Below are 23367 nucleotides of genomic sequence, written 5' to 3'. Positions count from 1 at the left end.
AGACTGAGAGATAGAGAGGCAGAGACATAGGCAGAGGGAGAAGCAGGCTCCTCACAGGGAGCCCGATGCAGGACTCGATCCTGGATCCCGGGATCATGACCTGAGCCAAAGGCAGGCACTCAACCACTGAGCCAGCCAGGCATCCCCGTTATGTGGATTAAGTGAGCTAATTCACATTAGATGTTCTGCAAGTACATGTAATATGCTCTGAGTAACAAAATAAGGTGCTACAGTACACCATCACTATCATAATCATCATTATTATCATTGTCACCATCATCTATGTACAGTGTATATTTTAGGTGCTTCCATATCATTTATCATAATGTATCCTCTCCACACCCTTGCCTGGTAGAAATGATAGATGAAGAAAACTAAAGCAAGCTGAGACCATAGTAACTTGTCTAAGTTTCTGCAACTGGGAAGAAACACATCAAGACATAACAGGTAGGGGCACCTGTGTGGCTCAGTCAGTTAAGCGTCCAACTCTTGGTTTTGGCTAAGATCATGATCTCAAGGTCATGAGATCAAGCCCCGTGTCAGGCTATGCATTTAGCATGAAGTCTGCTTAGGATTCTTTAGGTCTTCCTCTCCCTCCTCCTCTACCTCTCCTCCCTCACTCAAATGAAATCTTAAAAAATAAAAAGAAAAAAGAACTAACAGGTATATCCATTTGATTATTCCTTCACTGTATACACACAAGGTCAAAATAAACCCAAATAAACCACAACTAATAATAGATATTCAGAAATCCTGGATGTTTTACATTAATACCATTTGTACACCAGTGTTGGAAGAAAATGTAATTCTATCTTAAAATTCTGTCTTTATTCCTAGATAAGCAAACAGTTGTGGATAAAGCTGAAAAGAAAAACCCAATAAGAATATTGTTTGGGATTTGGAAGGGAAAAAACATGCTTTTATAAAAGTGTAAGCAAAATTAGAAGTTTTAATATAAGATATGCTAAAGTTCATTTATGCTTAAGGAAGAAGCACATTTTTATAATGAGCCCCTTTAACCATGGAACTGGTTTCTTATAGATTTGTATATAGGTAACAAAATTGCCACATTATATATTTGCTATAGCTCATTGTCTTTATCAAAGCCTTCACGCTCATTCAAAAGGTGGCAACTGAATTCTTCTATGGGCCAGGGATACAGATAGGAGGCAGCAGACCCTGTTTCTTAAAGTCACCACAGGCTAAAGCAGTTATTAAAACATAATTTGAAAAAATTCATAATGAGAATAATACAGAGTGATGTAAAAACATGGTAGTGGGGGATAACACAATCTTTAATGGTTTCATTGAGCTGTAATTTACATCCATAAAGTTCACCATTTAAATAAACAATAAGTATACATATAATTTAATGTTTTTTTAACATATTTACAGAGTTGTACAAATGTCATCACTACCTAATTCCAGAAAATTTCATCACTCGAGAACAAAGCCCCATACTCACTAGCAGTCACTCCCATCCTCCCCTTCCTGGTGCCTCTGTGAACCTCATTTACTTTATGTCTCAATGAAATTGGCCTATTCTGGCCATTTTATATAAATGAAATCATAAATATATGGCCATTCATGACTGGCTCCCTTCATTTAGCATGATGCTTTCAAGATTCATCCATGTTGTAGCAAGTATTGATACTTCATTCCTTTTAATGAATGAGTTAGATTTTATCACAAGGATATACCACCTTTTGTCTATCTATTCATCAATTAGTGGACATTTGGGTTGTTTCTACCTTTTGGCTGACATTAATAAAGCTGTCATAAACATTGAGAAGTTTTTATGTGGATATAATGCTTCCAATTATCTCGTATACAAGGTCATTTTTAGATATGATTTTCAAACATGCTCTCCCTTTCTGTAGGTTGGGTTTTCACTTTCTTGACTATAAAATTTGCAATACAAAAAACTTGGTCTACTCTGGAAAATGTTTAATGTTCACTTGAGAAGACTTTGTTTTCTCCTACTGTTGAGTGGTATACTCAATAGATATCTATTAGTTCTACCATAATACTTCTTAGCACCATCCATGCCACTGCAAATGGCAAGATTTCATTTTTCATGGCTGAGTAATGTTTCATTATATATATGTACCACCTCTTCTTCATCCATTCATCAGCCAATGGACACTTGTGCTCTTTCCATAATTTGTCTACTATAGGTAATGCTGCTATAAACACAGGGCTGCATATATACCTTTGAATCAGTACTCTTGTGTTCTTTGGGTAAATACCTAGTAGTGCAATTGCTGGTTCATAGGGCAGTTCTATTTTTAAATTTTGAGTAACATCCATACTGTTTTCCAGAGTGGCTGGACCAGTTTGTATTCCCACCAAAATTGTAAGAGGGTTCCCTTTTCTCTGTACCCTCACCAACACCTGTTGTTTCCTGTGTTGTTAATTTTAGCCATTCTGACAAGGGTGAGGTAATCTCATTGTAGTTTTGATTTGTATTTCCCTGATTATCAGTGATGTTAAGCATTTTTTCATATGTCTGTAAGCCATGGAGGTATCTTCTTTGTAAAAATGTCTATGTCTTCTGACAATTTTTAACTGGATTATTTGGTTTTGGGGTGTAGAGTTTTAGAACGTCCTTGTATATTTTGGATACTAACCCTCTATCAGATATCTTACTTGCAAATATCTTCTATTTCATAGGTTGTCTTCTAGTTTTGTTGCTTGTTTCCTTCAGTATGTAGAAGCTTTTTATTTTTATATAGTCCCAATAGTTTATTTTTGCCTTTGATTCCCTTGTCTCAGGAGACATATCTAATAAGAACTTTCTGTAGCTAAGGCCAAAGAGGTTACTGCCTGTGTTCTCCTCTAGGATTTTGATGGTTTCAGGTGTCACATTTAGGTCTTTAATCAATTTTGAGTTTATTTTTGTGTTTAGTGGTCCAGTTTCATTCTTTCGCATGTTACTGTCCAGTTTTCCCAAAACCATTTGTTAAAGAGACTGACTTTTTCCCATTGGATATTCTTTCCTGCATTGTCAACTATTAATTGACCATATAGGTGTAGGTTCATTTCTGGGTTCTCTAATCTGTTTCATTGATCTATGTGTCCATTTTTGTGCCGGTATCATACTGTTTTGATCACTACAGCTTTGTCATATAACTTGAAGTCTGGAATTATGCCTCCAGCTTTTTTTTTTCTATCTCAAGGTTGCTGTGAGTATTCAGTCTTTTGTGGTTCCAACAAATTTTAGGATTGCTTGTTCTAGTTCCATGAAAAATGTTGTTGGTATTTTGATAGAGATTTCATTAAATGTGTAGATTGCTTTGGGGAGTATAGGCATTTTAACAATATTTATTTTGCCAATCCATGAGCATGGAATGTTTCTCCATTTCTTTGTTGTCATCTTTAATTTTTTTCATCAGGGTTTTACAGTCTTCAGAGTATAGGTCTTTTACCTCTTTAGTTAGTCCTAGGTATCTTATCATTTTGGTGTAATAGTAAATGGGATTGTTTTCTTAATTTCTCTTTCTGCTGCTGCCTTATTGGTGTACAGAAATTCAACAGATTTCTATATGTTCATTTTGTATCCTGCAACTTCAGTGAATTTGTTTATCAGTTCTAGTGGTTTTTTGGTGGAATCTTTTAGGTTTTCTGTATAGAGAATCATGTCATCTGCAAACAGTGAAATTTTTACTTCTTCCTTCCTGATTTGGATGCCTTTTATTTCTTTTTGTTGTCTGAGTGCTGGGGCTAGGCCTTCCAATACTATGTATAATAACAGTTGAGAGGGTGAAAATCCCTGTCTTGTTGCTGACCATAGAGGAAGAGCTCTCAGTTGTTCCCTATTGAGGATGGTATTAGCTGTGGGTTTTTCACAGATAGCCTTTACTATCCTGAGGTATAACTCAGTCGGAGAAAGACAAATACCATGTGATTTCACTCATATATGGAATTTAAGAAACAAAACAAATGAACATAGGTGGAGATGATAGATAGATGATAGATAGATAGATAGATAGATAGATAGATAGATAGATAAATAGAAGATAGACAGATGATAGATAGATGATAGATAGATAGATACCAAGAAACGGACACTTGTTATAGAGAACAAGCGTATGGTTACCATACATGGGTGGGGATGGGTAAAATAGATGATAGGAATTAAGGAGTGCACCTGTTGTGATAAGTACTGGATATCATATGGCAGTGGTGAATCACATCTGAAACTAGTATTACATTGTATATTAACTAACTACAATTTAAAACAAAAAAAGATGTCTATTAGGTGTAGCTATTTTATTTTATTTTATTTCATTATTCAAGTCTTCTATTTTATTGCTGATCTGTCTAGCTGTTCCATATAATGAATAGAACTTCCCAACTATTATTGTTGGGAACTACTTCCCAACTACTTTTCTATATTTTGTTGCATATATTTATACCTGTTATATCTTCTTGATTGATTGATCCTTAATTATTACAGTATGTCCTTTATCTCTAATAATAGTTTTGTCTTAAAGTTTATTTTGATTAAAATTAATAGTAGCCATTTCAGGCTCTCTTTTGGTTACTGTTTGCATGAAATATCTTTTTCCACTCTTTCACTTTTAACCTATTTGTGTCTTAGAATCCAAAGTGAGTCATCTATAAACAGCATATATGTATACCTTGTTTTATTTATCTGTGATGAAAATCTCACTTTTTTATTTATTTACTTATTGTCATTTAATGTTATTGTTGCTATAGTTAGAATTACCTCTTCCATTTTCTTGTTTTCTGTATTTCTCATTACTACTTTGTTCTTCCATTATTTTTTTGCCACCTCTTTTTGCTAAAGTAGGTATTTTCTGGTGAGCAAGTTTAACCATGTTTTTAATTTTTGTAAACTATACAAATTTTTTTTTTCTCAGTGGGGGCACCTGGTGGCTCTGTCAATTAAGCATCTGACTCCTGATTTTGGCTCGGGTCATCATCTCAGGGTTGTGAGACTGAGCTCTGCATTGGGCTCTGCACTGGACATGGAGCCTGCTGGGGATTCTTTCTCTCCATCTCCTCCTGCCTCACCTTCTCTCCTTTTCTAAAAAATTTTTTTTCTCAGTGCTTGCTCTGAGGTTTCTAACATGCATTTAATAATCAGAATCTACCTCAGGTTTATACTAAATTCCAAGAGGTATTAAAAACTTAATTCTTCTATAGATCTATAGTCTCCCCTTGTATAACTGTTATACATAATTTGTCTATATTATTACCAAACAATGCATGTCTTATACTTTTTGCTTTATATAATCATATGTGTATTAAGTAAGCTAATAAAGGAGAGCACAGTTTATAGAGATTTTTATGTTAATCATCATATTTACAATATTTTTTTCATTTCTTTCTGTGGAGTTCATTTTCTATCCGATACCATTTCCATACTCCATTTTAGCTTAATTTCCACTCTTGTTCTTTGCACTTTATTATATTTACATCTATTTTACAGATATATTTCTAGATGTGACAGACCCAAGAATTCAATTGTACTGATAGCGTTTCATGCAATTAATTTTTATCAAGAAAAAAAGCAATATGAAATTCTTTTTAAAAAGATTCACTTATTTTAGAGAGAGAGCATGAGCAAGAGGGGCAGTCGGAAAGGGAGAGAGAATCTCAAGCAGACTATACGCTGAGCACAGAGCCTGATGCAGGGCTTGATCTCAGTACCCTGAGATCACGACCTGAGGTGAAACCAAAAGTCAGATGATTTAACAATGAGGAACCCAGGTGCCCCTGTAATTCTACTTTTTATCATTATCTATATAATTCCCTCTACTATGGTCTTTATTTTTTCATGTGGATTTAAATTATCGTCTGGTACCATTTCTTTTCAGTATTTCTTCCAAGGCATGTCAGCCAGCAACAAATTCTAGCAGTTTCTAATTATATGGAAATGTTTTTATTTCACTTTCACTTCTAAAAGATAATTTTAATGAGTACTGGATTATTGGTTCACAGGTTTTTTGTTAAGCACATTGAATATGCCACAACACTGTCTTCTGCCCTCCATTATTTTTGATGAGAAGTCAGTAGTTAATCTTATTGCATTTCCCTTGTCATTTTTCTTTTGCTAATTTCAAGATTTTCTCTTTACATTTGCCTCAACATTTTGAGTATGGTGTGTCTGGGTATCAATCACTTTGCATTTTTCCTGCTTGGAGTCTGTTGACCTTCTTTGATATGTAGATCAATATTTTGGATCAAATTTGGGAAAATATTACTGTTTCTTGAAATAATCTTTCTGCTCTTTCTCTTCTTTTCTTCCGATACTCCCATACACATATGTTGGAACACTACTAAGGTATCTTACATTTCTCTGAGCTTATTAATTTTTCTTCATTCTTTTCCCCCTTTCTGTTCTTCCAAATTCATACTTTCTATTGAACTATGTTCAAGTTTGCTGATTCTTTCTTCTGCCAACTCAAATTTATTCTGGATCCCCTCTAGTGAATTTTTCATTTTAATGATTATACTTTTCAACTCCAGATTTACCATTTGATTCTTCTTTATAATTTCTATCACTTGACTGTTCTCTGATGAGAAATTTTTCTCATGCTTTCCTTTAGTATTTTAAAAATTATTTCCTCAGCCCATTGAATATATTTAAAGTAGATATAAATATATTACTTTGTTTAGTAAGTCCAACATCTCGGCTTCCTCATGGACAGTTTTTGTTGACTACTTCTATTTCCTGTGTATGGGCCGTACTTTCTCTTGTTTGTACGTCTCATATTTTTTTATTTTTAATTTATTTTTATTTTTTATTTAAATTACAGTTAGTTAGCAGTGTAGTATTAGTTTCAGGTGTACAATATAGTGATTGAACACTTCCAAAGAAGAAAGCTAAGAACCACATATCATAATTTTTACTTGAAAAGTAGATATTTCAGATACTATATTGTAACAACTCTGGATGCTAATATGCCTCTTTCTGGAGCTTGTTCTTCTTTTCTGTTTGGTCACTTGTCTACTTAATGACTTGGCTGAATTAGTTTTGAGAGGTCTATTTCCCCCACATTGTAAAGCTTCTGATGTCTCTGCTTAGATATGTTTCCTTGTTTTTAATCTTTTAGATTTGTTTCCTGTATGTCAAACCCAGATCTACAAAAACCACTTTTTAGTTAAAGTGTGTGCTTTAAGCCTGCTTAGCCAGTTACATTTTTACTCTTTACCACTGGATGTGCATGTGGTTTGAAGGCTACTTTCATAGTTCTGGGAGTTTAGAATTTTCCCCACATTCAGATAGGGCCAAGTCTCTCAGAAGTTCACTCTCTTTTCAGAGAGTGTGGCTCTGGGCACAGCAGAGGGAGAAGCAGGCTCCATGCAGGGAGCCTGATGTGGGACTCAATCCTGGGACTCCAGGATCGTGCCGTGGGCCAAAGGCAGGTGCTAAACTGCTGAGCCACCCAGGGATCCCTTCAATATGTATTTTTTTAAAGTCAGAAAGCTCTTTTTATAAAACAAACTGGTTAAACTAAATTATCACTGGAATAGGCCTCAGGAGCACAGAGTCCCAGTCTGCATTTTTACCATTAGCTTGCTGTGGTACTTTTATAGTCCATTCCCTTCACTGGGACTTAATTTCTTTTCCTCTGCAAGAAAAAATGAAAAAGATATGAAGGGAGGAAACTTGGGTTATGCAATGCCTAAAATCCCTTTTAGCTCTTACATCCATAATTGAGCCTTTTGGCAAAAAGATTTCTAATATATGATTTAAATAAAACCCATCTAGAAAGACCTGCAAAGCACGGATCTCCAAACTCAACAGCCATAATGGGAAAGAATGATTAATTTAACTATATAATTTAAGATTGCTCGACAGATCCTTCACTCGCCTCCAACAGCCTGCCTCACCACCCGCACGCTCTGCCACTATCCCGCAGATGCTTCAACTACCTGCAGTCCTCCACCAAATTAGGCCAGTGTCCAGAGCACTGTTTCTCAGCTCATTCTCTGCCAAGGATATAAAATTTGGTGCAGATGCCTGAGCCTTAATGCTTCAAGGTGTAGATCTTTTAGCTGATGCCGTAGCCGTTACTATGGAGCCAAAGGGAAGAAGAACAGTGATTATCAAACAGAGTTGGGGAAGTCCCAAAGTAACAAAGGATGGTGTGATCGTGGCAAAGTCAATTGACTTAAAAGACAAATATAAAAATATTGGCGCTAAACTTGTTGAAGATGTTGCCAATAATACAAATGAAGAGGCTGGGGATGGCACCACTACTCCTACTGTCTTGGCATGCTCTATTGCCAAGGAAGACTTCAAGAAAATTAGCAAAGGTGCTAATCCTGTGGAAATCAGGAGAGGTGTGATGTTAGCTGTTGATACTGTGATCGCTGAACTTAAGAAGCAGTCTAAACCCGAGACAACCCCTGAAGAAATTGTTCAGGTTGCTACGATTTCTGCAAATGGAGACAAAGAAATTGGCAACATCATTTCCGATTCAATGAAAAAGGTTGGAAGAAAGGGTGTCCTCACAGTAAAGGATGTAAAAACACTGAATGATGAATTAGAAATTATTGAAGGCATGAAGTTTGATCGAGGTTATATTTCTCCATACTTTATTAATACATCAAAAGGTCAGAAATGTGAACTCCAAGATGCCTATGTTCTATTGAGTGAGAAGAAAATTTCTAGTGTCCAGTCCATCGTACCTGCTCTTGAAATTGCCAATGCTCACTGTAAGCCCTTGGCCATAATTGCTGAAGATGTTGATGGAGAAGCTCTGAGTACACTCATTTTGAATAGGTTAAAAGTTGGTCTTCAGGTTGTGGCAGTCTTTGGTGACAATAGAAAGAACCAGCTTAAAGATATGGCTGGCTATTGCTACTGGTGGTGCAGTGTTTGGGGAAGAAGGATTGACTCTAAATCTTGAAGATGTTCAGCCTCATGACTTAGGAAATTTGGAGGGGTCATTGTGACCAAAGATGATGCCATCTTTGGAAAAGGAAAAGGTGACAAGGCTCAAATTGAAAAATGTATTCAAGAAATTATTGAGCAGTTAGATATCACAACTAGTGAATACGAAAAGGAAAAGCTGAAGGAAGGCCTGGCAAAACTCTCAATGGAGTAGCTGTGTTGAAGGTTAGTGGGACAAGTGATGTTGAAATCAATGAAAAGAAAGAGTTACAGATGCCCTCCATGCCACAAGAGCTGCTGTTGAAGAAGGCACTGTTCTGGGCGGAGGGGGGTGGGGGCCTGCTTCGGTGCATTCCAGCCTTGGATTCAATAACTCCAGCTAATGAAGATCAAAGAATTGGTATCAAAATTATTGAGAGAACACTCAAATTTCCTGCAATAACCATTGCTAAGAATGCAGGTGTTGAAGGATCATTGATAGTTAAGAAAATTATGCAGAGTTCCTCAGAAGTTGGTTATGATGCTATACTTGGAGATTTTGTGATTATGGTGGAAAAAGGAATCACTGACCCAACTAAGGTGGTAAGAACTGCTTTATTGGATGCTGCTAGAGTGGCCTCTCTGTTAACTACAGCAGAAGATGTAGTCACCGAAATTCCTAAAGAAGAGAAGGACCCAGGAATGGGTGGAACGGATGGAATGGGAGGTGGTATGGGAGGCAGCATGTTCTGATTCCTAGAATAGTGCTTTACCAGTCTTAATGAACTGTGAGAGGAAGCTCAAGGCTGTGTTCCTCAACCATAACTTCAGAAAAGTCAGTTGAAGGAAATGACTGAAGAAAAGGCTGGCTGATGTTTAAGAAAATCGCTATAACCATCAGTTGCTGGTTTCATTTGACAACGTATAATGGATGGATTATGGCTGTCATTATCCATGCCTACAGATAGTTTATTTTGTATTTTTGAATAAAAAGACATTTGTACATTCCTGATAACTGAGTGCAAGAGCCATGGACCAATGTACTGCTTTCAACTTCAATCACTGAGGCATTTTTACTACAATTTTGTTAAAATCAGGATTTTAGTGTTTGCCATCACCAGACGAAAAGTTAAGCAGCCTTTCTGTGGAGAGTAAGAATAACTGTGTACAAAGTAGAAAAATATCCAATTATGTGACAACCTTTGTGTAATAAAACCTTGTTTAAAGTTAAAAAAAAAGATTGCTGGACAGAGAAACATAAAGCTGAAAGATAAATTGGGAAAACTATTTGTAACACATATGACAAGGAGCCAAATTCCTTGATATACAAAGAGCTCCATAAATCAATAAGAAACAGATGAAAAGCTAAACAAAAACAACAACAGATGGGCAAAAGCCAAGAACAGTCAGTTCAAATGGAAAGAAATACAAATGGCCAATAAACATGTGAAAAGATGCTCATGCTCACTCATAATTAAAGAGAAGAAACTTAAACTATGATAAACTTTTTTTAACCTGTAAGATTTACAAAGATTTAAAAGTTTCATAGTATCCAATGTTTGCAGTTTCTTTGGCAAGGTGAGAAGTAGTATCTACCAGATTTAAAATGCATACATTGTTTTATTCAACTATTTAACAACTAAGAACTCATATTTTTCAAAAGTATGCTAATAAAGATAATACAATCATATTAACAATTGTTTTATTTTCTATGTGCCTGACACTTAAAGTATAAACTCTTACATTCTTAATATATATATCATTAAGAATCCTTATAATGGCCTTATACGATACAGACCATTGGTATCTCAATTTCTTTATAAGAAGATATTCAGGCCCAGAGGAATTAAGTATTTTGCCCAAGGTCATACAGTAAGAAGATGGTGGCACCAATAGTTGGATGAAAATACTCTGGCCTTAGAGGCATTTCCCTTAAACACTGTATATATTGCCCCTTGAGGATGTTAACTGCAGCACTACTTTTAATACCAAACAAGTCAGGGAGAAAAACAAAATATCAGTAGCGGGAAGTTACAAAATAATTAGCAACTGGCTAAATCTAAAAATATATAAGATCCTGAAATTTCTAAGTCTCGGTCAGGGATTTTTAGGAATATACAAAATCGCTCCTTCCTTTCTGGTCTGTAGAAATTGATCTATCTTCTGTATGTCCCGTAAGTTAAAATGCCCTCTTATTGAAAATAATTTAATTGGGAGAAGGGCGGGGGGTGGGAGTGAATGGGTGACGGGCACTGGGGGTTATTCTGTATGTTAGTAAATTGAACACCAATAAAAAATAAATTAAAAAAAAAGAAAATAATTTAATTCTCATGATCTCTTTTTATGACCCTTAAATGAACATTTAAAAGTAGTCTGAATAGACATTTTTTTTCAAAGAAGACATCCAAGTGGCCAAGAGACACATGAAAAGATGCTCATCATCACTAATCATCAGGGAAATGCAAATCAAAACAACAATGAGATGTTACCTCACACCTGTTATGTTACTATCAAAAAGACAAGAATTAAGCATTGGCGAGGGCATGGAAAAAAGGGAACTGTCATGCAATGTTGGTGGGAATGTAAACTGGTGAAGCCACTGTAGAAAACAGTATGGACATTCCTCAGAAAATTAAAAATAGAAATAACATACAATTCAGTAACTCTACTGTTGGGTATTTACCCAAAGAAAATGAAAATATTAAATCAAAAAGACATATACATCCCTATGTTTATTGCAGCATTATTTACAATAGCCAACCTATGTAAGCAACCCAAGGATCCATCAATAGATGAATGGATAGAGAAGATGTGGTACATACACACACACACACACACACACACACACACACACACACTAGAATACTACTCAGCCATAAAAATAATGAAACCTTGCCATTTATGACAACATGGATGGACATCAAGGCTATTATGCTAAGTGAAATAAATCAGAGAAAGATAAGGACCATACGAATTCACGTATATGTGGAATCTAAAATATAAAACACATGAACAAACAAAACAAAGCAAAAAAAAAACAGAAACAGACTCATAAAGAGAACAAACTGGTAGTAGTCTGTTTTGGGGTGATGGACAAAATGGTAAAGGTGGAGCACCTGTATGGCTCAGTGGTCGAGTGTCTGCTTTCGGCTCAAGGCAAGATCCCAGAGTCCTGGGATCAAGTCCCACATCTGGTTCCCAGTAGGGAATGTGCTTCTCCCTCTGCCTATGTCTCTGCCTTTCTCTCTGTGTCTCTTATATGAATAAATAAAATCTTTTACAAAAAGGTAAAGGAAATTAAAATGTACAAATTTTCAATCATAAATTAAGTCACATGGATGAAATTACAGTATGGGGAATATAGTCAATAAAATTATAACATTGTATGATGACAAATGGTAACTATACTTACCATGGTAAACAATGCATAATGTATAGAATTGTTAAATCACTATCTTTTATACCTGACAGTAATATTTTTTAAAGGTTTATTTATTTATTTGAGGGGGTAGGGGCAAAGGGAGAGGCAGAGAATCTCACATACATTCCGCACTGAGCACAGAGCCTAACATGAGGCTTGATCTCAAGACCCAGAGATCATGACCTCAGCTGAAATCAAAACAGACACTTAATTGACTGAGCCACCCAAGTGCCCCTCCCCTGCCTGAAACTAATAGAACATTGTATATTAACTAAACTTCAATTTTAAAAAACCATGAGAAAAAGTGGTATAAAAGCAGTCTTAAAAAAATGTCACTTTGGTGTCTATTTAAATTTTTCTAGCATTTTAGAGGATACATTGGGATACGTCATGTAAAATTTTTTTCTTGTGATGAAAAATTCTAAGATTTATTTTTTCGCAACTTTCAAATATGCACTGCAATATTATTGATTATAGTCAACATGCTATACATTATGTTCCCATGACTTTATTTTATAACTGGAAGTTCGTTCCTCTTGACTCGTTTCACCCATTTTACCACTCCCCAATCCCCCATTCCCTTAGCAGCCACCATTCTGTTCACTATTAGTTTTGTTTTGTTTAGTTTGCTCACTTATTTTCTTTTGTAGATTCTACATATAAGTGAGATCATATGGTATTGTCTTTGTGGACTTATTTCACTTAGCATAACATCCTCAAGTCTTAACAGTTCACATCATAAGGAAAAAATGTAACTTTTATGGTGATGAATAGTAATTAGCCTTAACGTGGTGATCATTTACTGATGCATACAAATTTCAAATCATCACATTGTACACCTGAAACTAATATAATGTTACACGTCAATTATATCTCAATAAAAAAGTTAAAGATATATTGGGCACATACTAATATACTGTATGTCACCACTAAAGACAGACATATAATAATTTAAAATGTGGGGGAGGGAGAATTAATTTTTATTAAAAATATTTTGGTAAATTATTTTTTTCTTTTTGTCAACAGCACTTGGTGATTTTTGGTAACGTATAAATTCTGAACTGATGTTCAAAAAACAATGGTTAGCATTTTCTTATATATTAGGTGCTTCATCAAAAATAATCTTGTATAAGAATATATAGAGCTGCCTATGTTTCTTGAAATGTAAAGGAATATATGACATATGTCATACATTATATTATTCCTTTAAATTTAAAACCAGGTAAAATTAAATTTATTCTAGAATTGTTAAAGAATATATTGATGGAAAATTTGATTTATGTTACATATAAATATGTTATTCATATTGATAAAGAAAATACTAAGGAATCAAAATATAAATGAGGAAAGATGTAAATATACAATACCATGCAATAAAAAGTAAAACTAGGTAGGAAAACACATCATCACCAAAACAAAAGGAAATGCAAACTCAAACATAAACTATATTTTTAACATAAACTATCTTTTAATGAAAACCAGAATAAAATAAACTAAAATTGATAAGGTCCAGTGTTGTGAATGCAATGAATCTAATATATTTATATGCTACATAAAGCACTTAAAATTGATATAAACCTTTTTGAAAGGACTCTGATAATACACTATAGGTTTTTTATTATTTTTATTTTGATTCCACTTAGTTAACATACAGTATATTAGTTTCAGGTGTCAGTACCATGTTTTGATTACTGTAGTTTTGTAATATAACTTGGAAGTCTGGAATTGTGATTCCAGCCTCCAGCAAAGCCTCCAGCTTTGCTCCCCCACTCCAAGGTTGCTTTGGGTATTTGTGTCTTTTGTAGTTCTATACAAATTTTAGGATTGTTTCTTCTAGTTCTGTGAAAAATGCTGGAAGTATTTTGTTAGGGCTTGCATTAAGTGTGTAGATTGCTTGGGTAGTACAGACATTTCAATATTTGTTCTTCCAATCCATGAGCATGAAAAGTCTTTCCATTTCTTTGTGTCCTCTTCAATTTCTTTCATTAATGTTAGTTTTCAGAGTCAGGCCTTTCACCTCTTTGGTTATGTTTATTCCTTGGTACTTTATTAATTTTGGTACAACTGTAAATGGGATTTTTTTTCCTAGTTTCTCTTCCTGCTGCTTTTAGTATATAGAAATGCAACAGATTTCTGTACATTGATTTTGTATCTTGAGACTTTACTGAATTCATTTATCAATTCTAGGAGTTTTTTGGTGAAGTCTTCACAGTGTTCTATATATAGTGTTATGTCATCTTCAAATAATGAAAGTTTTACTTTTTCCTTATTCATTTAGATGAATTTTACTTAATTTTGTTGTCTGACTGCTGGGCTAGGACCTCCAGTACTATGTTGAATAAAAGTGGTGAGAGTGGAATCTCCTTGTATTTTTCCTGACCTTAGGGGAAAAGCTCTCAGTTTTTCCCCATGGAGTATGATGTTTCCTGTGGATTTTTCACATATGGCCTTCCTTTATTTTATTGAGGTATGTTCCCTCTAAACCGACTTGTTTAGGGGTTTTATCATGAATGGATGTTGTACTTTACCAAATTGTTTTTCTGTGTCTACTAAAAAGATTATGTTTTTTATTCTATCTCTTTTTTTTTTTTTTTTTTATTTATTTTTTTAATTCTATCTCTTTTTGATGTGATGTATCCTGTTGATTCATTTACAGATATTGAACCACCTTGCAACTCAGGAATAAATGCCACTTGATCGTGGTGAGTCATTTTTTTAATGCATTGTTGGATTTGTTTTGCTAGTATTTTGTTGAGGATTTCTGCATCTTTGTTCATCAGAGAGACTGGCCTGTAGTTCTCTTTTTTGAATAAGTTACAGGCTTAAAAAACTACATCCATACTCTCTGACCTAATAACTCAGCTTTTCAAATTAACCCCAAAAAATAACTCAACCAAATCAAATAGCTACACACATAGTTATATTCACTGACAAGTTATCCATAATATTTAAAACTAAAAAAAAACAATTCGCTGTCAAACAAAGAAAAAATGCTTTAGCACATTATGGCACATTTACTCTATGGCTGTGCTCTCCAAAATAGAACTTTCTCTGTTGATGGAAATGTGCTAGATCTACACTGTCCAAAACGGTAGTCACTACACACATATGACTACAGAGTCCTTGACTTGTGGCTAATGAGACTGAGAAATTGAATTTTTCTGTACTTTAATTTTAATTAGTTTAACTTAAATATTCATATATGTAAGTACAGTTCTTTGTTTTATCAAGAAGCAATTAAAATGAAAATATTATGCCAAGAGAAAAGCAAAATATAAAAAAACGAGCCATGATAGAAAACCACATTTTATATAAACCAAATATAAAAACATAGGCATATGAATAAATATAAAAAATAATAACCATTAAATATGCAAACATGAAAATGAATTTTGATAGTAACTAGTTATACTTTTTACTTGTTTAACTTTGTAAATTTTTATTTATTTTTAAAGATTTTAAAGATTTTATTTACAGAGAGAGAGAAAGAGAGAGAGAGAGAGAGAAAGAGCACTGCGCATGCCAGAGAGCACAAGCAGGGGGAGCAGGAGAGGGAAAGAGGGAAGCAGGCTCCTTGCTGAGCAGGGAGCCCATTGCGGGGCCTGATCCCAGGACCCTGAGATCATGACCTGAGCAAAAGGCAGATGCTTAACTGACTGAGCCATCCAGATGCCCCATGTTTAATTTTTTAAATTACTTGTTCAAGGAGCATCTGGGTGGTTCAGTTGATTGGGTGTCTCCCTTCAGCTCAGGTTATGATCCAGGAGTGGGGCTCCCCACTCAGTGGGGAGTCTGCTTCTCTCTCTGTCCCTCCCTCCTGCTCATGTTCTCTCTCTCTCAAATAAGTAAATAAAGTATTTAATTACTTGTTCAATATTAAACACTTTTAAAAGATTATATTAGAGGCTAGAATTTCAACTTTAATGGTACAAATTTCTCAAATATACAATAGATTCACTAATAGCAATTCATCAACTCAGTCAATAGAGCATTTCTTCAAATGATTTTAATCTTCTTTGCCAAGAGGAAAGAAATAAAGAACCAGGCTCTTCCTAATCATCTTGTCCTCAAAAACAACACTTTGAAAACATGACAAGGTCCAGGAAAAGCAAAAGTCTGACCATCTTAAGCTGGTTCCACTTTAACTAAAATAAAAGGCAGTGGAGAGAGAATAAGTAGGTAGGAACATACTTCTGTTGATGAAATAAAAGAAAAAAGGATAGAAAGATCTGAATACTTCTTAATCTGAGAATTTTGAGGGTAAGGGTCAGAACTGCTCTAATTTCTCACTTCTGTCCTATTTCATCGATACCAAAGGCACAACCTTCATACAACTACCTCCACTGGAAGCAGCAAACTGTGGTGGGTTCTGCCTGCTAGGTTGTCTCCACTAACCACAAACAATATGAAACTTTATTTACATATCACACCTGGTTTCATGGTGATGACTGACCTTTGAAAAACCTATGGCTCTGCTGGACATAGAACTCGAAGACTGGTTTGTCTGGCCAATTTAAATAAAGGGAAGCTTGGGGATTCTTGTTGGATCTGAAGGACTGTGCCCAAATTCAGCATGCTCATGGGCAAAATAACATAAGGTTGTTGACAACTTGGGTTAAATGGGTGTTCTTTCAGTCCTAGAGCCAAAATTTGACAGGGGAGAAGCCAATGCATAGAACTTTTTTGTCCCATTTGATTCTGTTACACATGGGAATCCAGCCTGAAAAAATTAAATGGAGGTTCATCTGCACAGTTCCAAATGAGTACATGAGTCATGGTAGAGAGAGAACATCTGGATGCAGAATGAATTGTTCTTTTATTATTATTATTAATACTTAACATCTGAATCATGTTTTAAAGTTAACAAAATGATTTCAAATCCATTATTCCATTCCATGCTCATAACAACTCTGTGAAGTAGACACAATACTCTAAACATTAAATAACAGCTGCCTCAAGAACCAATATTTGTATAGCACATTGTCTTTCCTGTGTATTATCTCAACTGTTCTCTATGACTCTAGGAAGTAGCCAAAATGTTTCAAATTCCCATTTTTATAGTTATGGAAAGCAAGGTTCAAGAACAAGTACACTATGGATTCACAACTAATGATGCAGTAGCTCCAGGGCCTGAACCCTAGTGTTCTAATTCTAAACTACAAGATTTTTCAAAAACACTAGGTAGTCTCTTTGTATTCACATATATTAATGATATGCACAAAGGGCCAATCGAAGGCCTGAACTCTTTCATTCAAATTTTGTGTATTTGCAATCCTTAGGAGCATCCAATAAACATGGTGCTCATCCTTTTCTGCCATAGCCTTTTCTCCCCCTGCAATAGTCTCCTGAATGCTCTCACTACTTCTAGGTTCATCACTTTGCATATCACTCCCAAAGTCTTCATTACAAAATACAAACCCTCTGGATCATAACCCTTCTTAAAATCCTCTAAGGACAAATGACTGTCAAGTCTTAATGGGGAAAACATTTATATTGTTGGCAATGGCGCTACTTTTTCATGTACAGTGCCTGGTATATAAGAAGTGCTCAGTATATAGCAAACTAATATTTTAAATCCTTCTAAGACTGTTCACAGGACAAAGTTCAAAACTTTCAGAATGACCTTCAAGGTTCTTCATAAACTAACCTAATATTACCAACTACTTTCATTCTGCTTAAGCAACACTAGACTATTTTGCCATTCCCTCAAACTCAATGTGTTCACATGCTTCTGTGCTAGTCTCTTTGTCTGGACTGCCTTTCTTCCCTCAACTTAACATCCTCTGAGAACATTTCATTACCATTCTTTTTCCTCAGAATTAATCACACTTCCAGAACTTTATATTCACTATGCTACGACATCTTTTAAAATAGCAATTTGCTTATATATTTGTGTTTCCTGTTAGACTTCAGACACCTAGAGGACAGAAATTTGTGTCTCCTCTCTTAACATAATGCTTAGCACAGCGTCTGGTACATAGCAAGTATTAACATATACTTATTGTATATGTATATGTTAACATATACTAATTCACTTTAATGAAAGGGTACCAATGATCTATTATGTTACCTGAAAACCAGAATATACAGTTTGGGGCACATACAAACCAGTAAGCCTTAGATTTGATGTTCTTGTCCAGTTCCTGAACAGACGAAAGGAAATCATATGGTTTCCTGGAATTACGCTTGTGCTGCTTGGCAGCCATGAAGCTAAGAAGGGAAAAATTGCTTTTCTCAAACAAATAAAAAGGTCAGATGAGGGATCCCTGGGTGGCGCAGCGGTTTGGCGCCTGCCTTTGGCCCAGGGCACGATCCTGGAGACCCAGGATTGAATCCCACGTCGGGCTCCCGGTGCATGGAGCCTGCTTCTCCCTCTGCCTGTGTCTCTGCCTCATTCTCTCTCTCTCTCTGTGACTATCACAAATAAATAAAAATTAAAAAAAAAAAAAGGTCAGATGACCATTTCATAGGTTGCAGAGTGGCTATAAAACAAAATGCAAAGGACTGAACAAATGCTTTCTCAGATCAAATGCGCCAGGATAGAATGAACACACACACCAAGCTGGCCCTCCAGAGAGTCTGTCACAATGAAGGTGGAACCATCCAAACAAAAAGGGTGGGCCATCCCACAACCACGCACATATCTCCTCTAAAACCTACCAGGCAATTCCAACAGTGTCCTCTATAACACAGGCCACTTGGAGAATCCTTTGGGAATGTCTAAGGCTGAGACCTTGGCGCTTTCCAATGTGCTGAGATTCCTAATGACCCACTGCCAGAAAAGGAAGCACTGCCTTGATTATTTTTGGATTTCACTTAACCAGCTCCAGACCATTAAGTTTCCTTTTTCACACTGGTCACTGAAAGATCAAAGTGAAGGGGACTGTCTCAATGAAGTCATGACAATCAACTTTGCAAAGTTTCAAAAAACACTACAGTTACCATCACTAGGTCAGGCCGCCTCGTTTGGAGGCACACAATGGTGCCCTGCAGTGAAAACTACTCTAATACCAGAATAAAAGATTTACAGAAAAAAAATTCAAATAATATTTTTGTCAATTTCCTTTATGAGGAACAAACTTCTTCAGGCAGTGCTCGAGTATACTAATATTAAAGCTCACTTGGTGTAATCTTGTCATAGTCACACACACAAGTTGTGTAGAGTCAAGAGAGAATTTTCAACAATATTACAGACCTCTAATTTCATTCTTTAGGTAAATGATCCAGACTGGTAATTATCAAACAGGGTGAATACAAGGATTTATCAGAATTTCCAGGAGAAGGTGTCATTTAGAGAAACATTCAATACCATAATTGCTTTGATTATTCTGACACAATGACTAATTTACTTGAGGATTGCAAACACCACATAAATATAAATAAAATAATTTTATGTTTGTTGAAAAATGACCCATGCTTATTAGAAATATCAACTCCTGAGCCTCAATAAATCTGAAGTAGCCCATTAATCTGCATTTGCAACAGGTATCCTAGAGGGACTCCATATAGGTAGTCCTGGATTCACACGTTGAAAATCCTGCCCTAGACTATCTGAGAAGTCTCCCAAATCCTTATTCTGTAAGTGCTACACATTTCCCAATGGATCATGCTGTACACACCAGGGACCAGAAAGAGGGACAAACAGAAAATTAGCAAATCTTTAGAACAGATTCATAACAAATGCAGATTCCAAAAGTTACATGCAGACATGAGACAGAGTCACTTTATTCTCTCAGAGGACATTGAGTATGTAGAATGTGGTGTTGCCTGGTCAACTTATCCAAACCTCTCAGGCCTCTTCTTGGAGCAGGTGAATGCTGGTGACTCACAAGGCCCACTGCAGTAACCTGGCCTAATCTGTACCCCATTTTTATTCCCAGAAGCAGCATATGCGCACATACACATACACACACATCCATCCCACCCCAACTCCTAACCTTCGATCAAAGAGCAGCTGCAGGGTAGATGGGATGCTGCTTGTTCCTGTTACATCACATATGAAAAAAGCTTTTGTTTCAGACTTTTTTTGTTGTCCACCCTCTCACGAGTGAACAATAATGATTAAGCAAGAGCTCCACAGCAGGCTATCTGGGTACTAATCCTGATTCTGATATTTCCTAGCTGTGAGACTTCTGTTGATCTCAGCACCTTACAAACATCTTGAGCCTTGCCTCATTGATCTACTATGTTCATTTTTCTCTGTGACTCCCCTATAACACCATCCCTTTTGTCCTTTCCCAAAACCACTCTCCTAAAGTCATGCCTTTGTCATCTCTCACTTTCTTTCCTTCCTAAATTGTCTTCCTACCTCAGTCTCTGCCTCATCACTCTCACACCTCACCATCAATCATTATTCATATTGCTAAATATGATTTAATTCTAAATCACAAATCTGATTATTTCACCCTTCTGTGCAGAAAATGATGATGTCCAAACTCCTTAACCTGGAACTCAAAGTTTCCTATGACCTGGCCCCAATCTATTCTTTTCAACTCATTTCCTATTACACTTAGGCAATCTTACAATTCAGTTATACTGAACTATTTGTTATTTGTCCACAAGACCTTCTAGATCTTCAACACTTTTGTTTGTGCTCTTCTAACTGGAATGCCTTTCCTTCTCTGTCTCTTGCTATTCAAATCCTTACTATTCTTCAAGGTCCAGTTCACAGGCAACCTCCTCTGAACTTCTACCAAGCTTTATTTATTCATCATAAGACATTATGCACTTCCTATGTTGGAATACCATTAACGTGACCCCATGTTTTGTCTTTCTACTATATTATGTGTTACTTGAAGCCAAAGACCATGTCTGACATTTTTTTCCCGTTTGTACAATCCAAAGAGATACCAGAGATACCACAGAGCTAGGTACAGAGTATGCAATACAAATGGTACAGTTTTCCAACCTCCATATTTTCTCTGCTATAGTAAAATGGCAGGCATATGGCCTTAGGTATTCTAAGATCACATTGTGGAAAAGCCTACCTAGGGCCAAATTACATTCCTTTACTTTCTTATTCCTGTGTGAAAAGGATTTTTATAGGTATAGGAGAGTCGAAATCATTAATATTAATACTACCAAAATGACAAATGTTATGTCTCCTCTTACTGTGAAAGCCACATTTCACAAACACAGTTTCAAAGCAGTGTAGGTCACTTCCATTATGACATGGAAAAGGAAACTGAGGCATAAGAGATTTGATAAAGGGCTTATCTTAGAGCACATGGTAAGTATATTAGTATGTTTACTGCTGCATAACAGTCACCAACTTAGCAGTATAAAATGACACTCATTTATTATCTCACAGTTCTGTAATTCAGAAGTCCTGGTGGGTTCAGTTAGGTTCTCTGCTAAGGGAGAGAACAAGGTGTTAACCAAAATGGTTGACCAAAATCAAGGTATCAACCAAATTGACCTCTTATATGGAGGTACTGGGTGGAAGAATCCATTTCCAAGTTCACTGGCTCTTGACAGAATGCATTTCTTTGTAACTCTAGGTGTGAGGTGCCCATTTTCTTGCTGTCAGTTGGGGTTCCCTCCACCTTCAAGTCAGTATTGGTACATCAAATCCTTCTCAAGCTTCAGATTTCCTATTCTGTTACCAGGTGACAAAATGTCTCTACTTTTTGAAGAGCTTTGTGTGATTAAACACTTCTTAAAGACAACCATGCCATTTAACATAACCTAGTCATGGGAATATCCTATTCACAGGTTCTACCTACATTCAAAGGTAAGTTATCACACAAGGACAAAGATCACTGGGGTAATTTTAGAATTATGCCTACTACAGTATATTATTACTTAAGCTAGGATTTTAACTATGTGGGGCAGACTTTAAACATTCTGAAAAAAAAGTCAAAATTCAATCTGGGTAACAAAATTTTGTATTAGAATGGAATGGGTATAGATAGTTTAACTTGTTATTCTGAAACAGAAAGATAAATTTGAAATAAGGATTATCCTTCCTAATTATTTATTATTTATGTTCATGTGAAAGGTTTAGAAAACATTTTAAAGAGATCATGGTCCTATCTTCAACTTAATTCATTGTTATATTTTCCAGGACACATAACTGTGGTCAAGCCATAACAGCAAAAGGGAATTTGACACTGGTGTGAATATTAGTACAGGTAACTCACTAAAATGGAAGGCAAGAGACTGAATTAGGTCCTCTGCTGACTTGCTGTGTGACTCTGAGCAAGTAAAATGAGAAGACTGGATTGAATCATCTACAAGCTCCCATTCATTTGAAATAGTCTATGGTTCTACTTCCCATTCATCTCTTTATACTATCCTTCTGCGTTAAAGAGAAACCTTTCAAGAAACTACATTTGCTGATAGGAGTTGAAAAAAAAAAGTGAAACCAACGTAGTAGTCAAGCCCATAAAATTAGAATCTGAAAAAGACTTTGGTTTTTATAGTTATCCGCAGGCCTATAAAGAATAAAATAATAAATCTAAAAGTACCTACTATACAGTGAGACTCAAGAACCCCTTCTTTCTGAACTATTATTTAACTACATTGTTGACTGCCTACTCTGTACTTAGTATTTCCCATTGCAATGGGATTTCTCAAGCATCAGAAGACAGACTGGATTGAGTACAGGGCATTTAAGCTTCTTTTAACCCTGAAATACTAAGATATAAACTCTAAGATACAAGATATGTAGACTTTACCATCAATCTACTTACAACTGTACTGGAGAGAGAGAGGAAATTATTTGGGAGAGTAAAAGGGGCAAAAATGTGTTGTTCTTCCTCAGTTTATTAATAAACAACAACAAAAAAGTACACACTGTTAGCTGCTGCATAACCCCTTATCCCATGTGCTTTCATGATGATCTTGATTAAATCATCAACTTATTTTAAAAGCACAATATACATGTGAAATTTTAAATACCTAAAAATATGAAAGTACATTTTTCAGCCAAAAAAATAAATGTGCTATTAGAAAAAATCATCAGAAAGAACAGAATTTGTTGAAAATATTCAAGTGACCATTGCTGAGCTAACAAATTTGTCCCCAGAATATTCAATTTAATTGGAGATGGTTTTTCTTGTAATCACTTTTGTTTTGTTTAGAATTTGTAGTG

At 35.6% G+C, this 23367-nt stretch overlaps 1 protein-coding gene and 1 pseudogene across 1 annotated transcript in view; one reads left to right on the top strand and one right to left on the bottom strand.

The window, feature by feature from the left end:
• Positions 1-23367, bottom strand: part of AR (androgen receptor) — a 189742-nt gene that overhangs the window by 104364 nt on the left and 62011 nt on the right. The window lies entirely within an intron of this gene.
• LOC112671788 (60 kDa heat shock protein, mitochondrial-like) lies at positions 7896-9772 on the top strand (annotated as a pseudogene).

Source organism: Canis lupus, chromosome X, assembly GCF_003254725.2.
Source record: "Canis lupus dingo isolate Sandy chromosome X, ASM325472v2, whole genome shotgun sequence".
Taxonomy (NCBI): domain Eukaryota; kingdom Metazoa; phylum Chordata; class Mammalia; order Carnivora; family Canidae; genus Canis; species Canis lupus.
The sequence above is the reverse complement of the archived record's forward strand: the minus strand, read 5'-3'. Positions and strand labels throughout refer to the sequence as shown.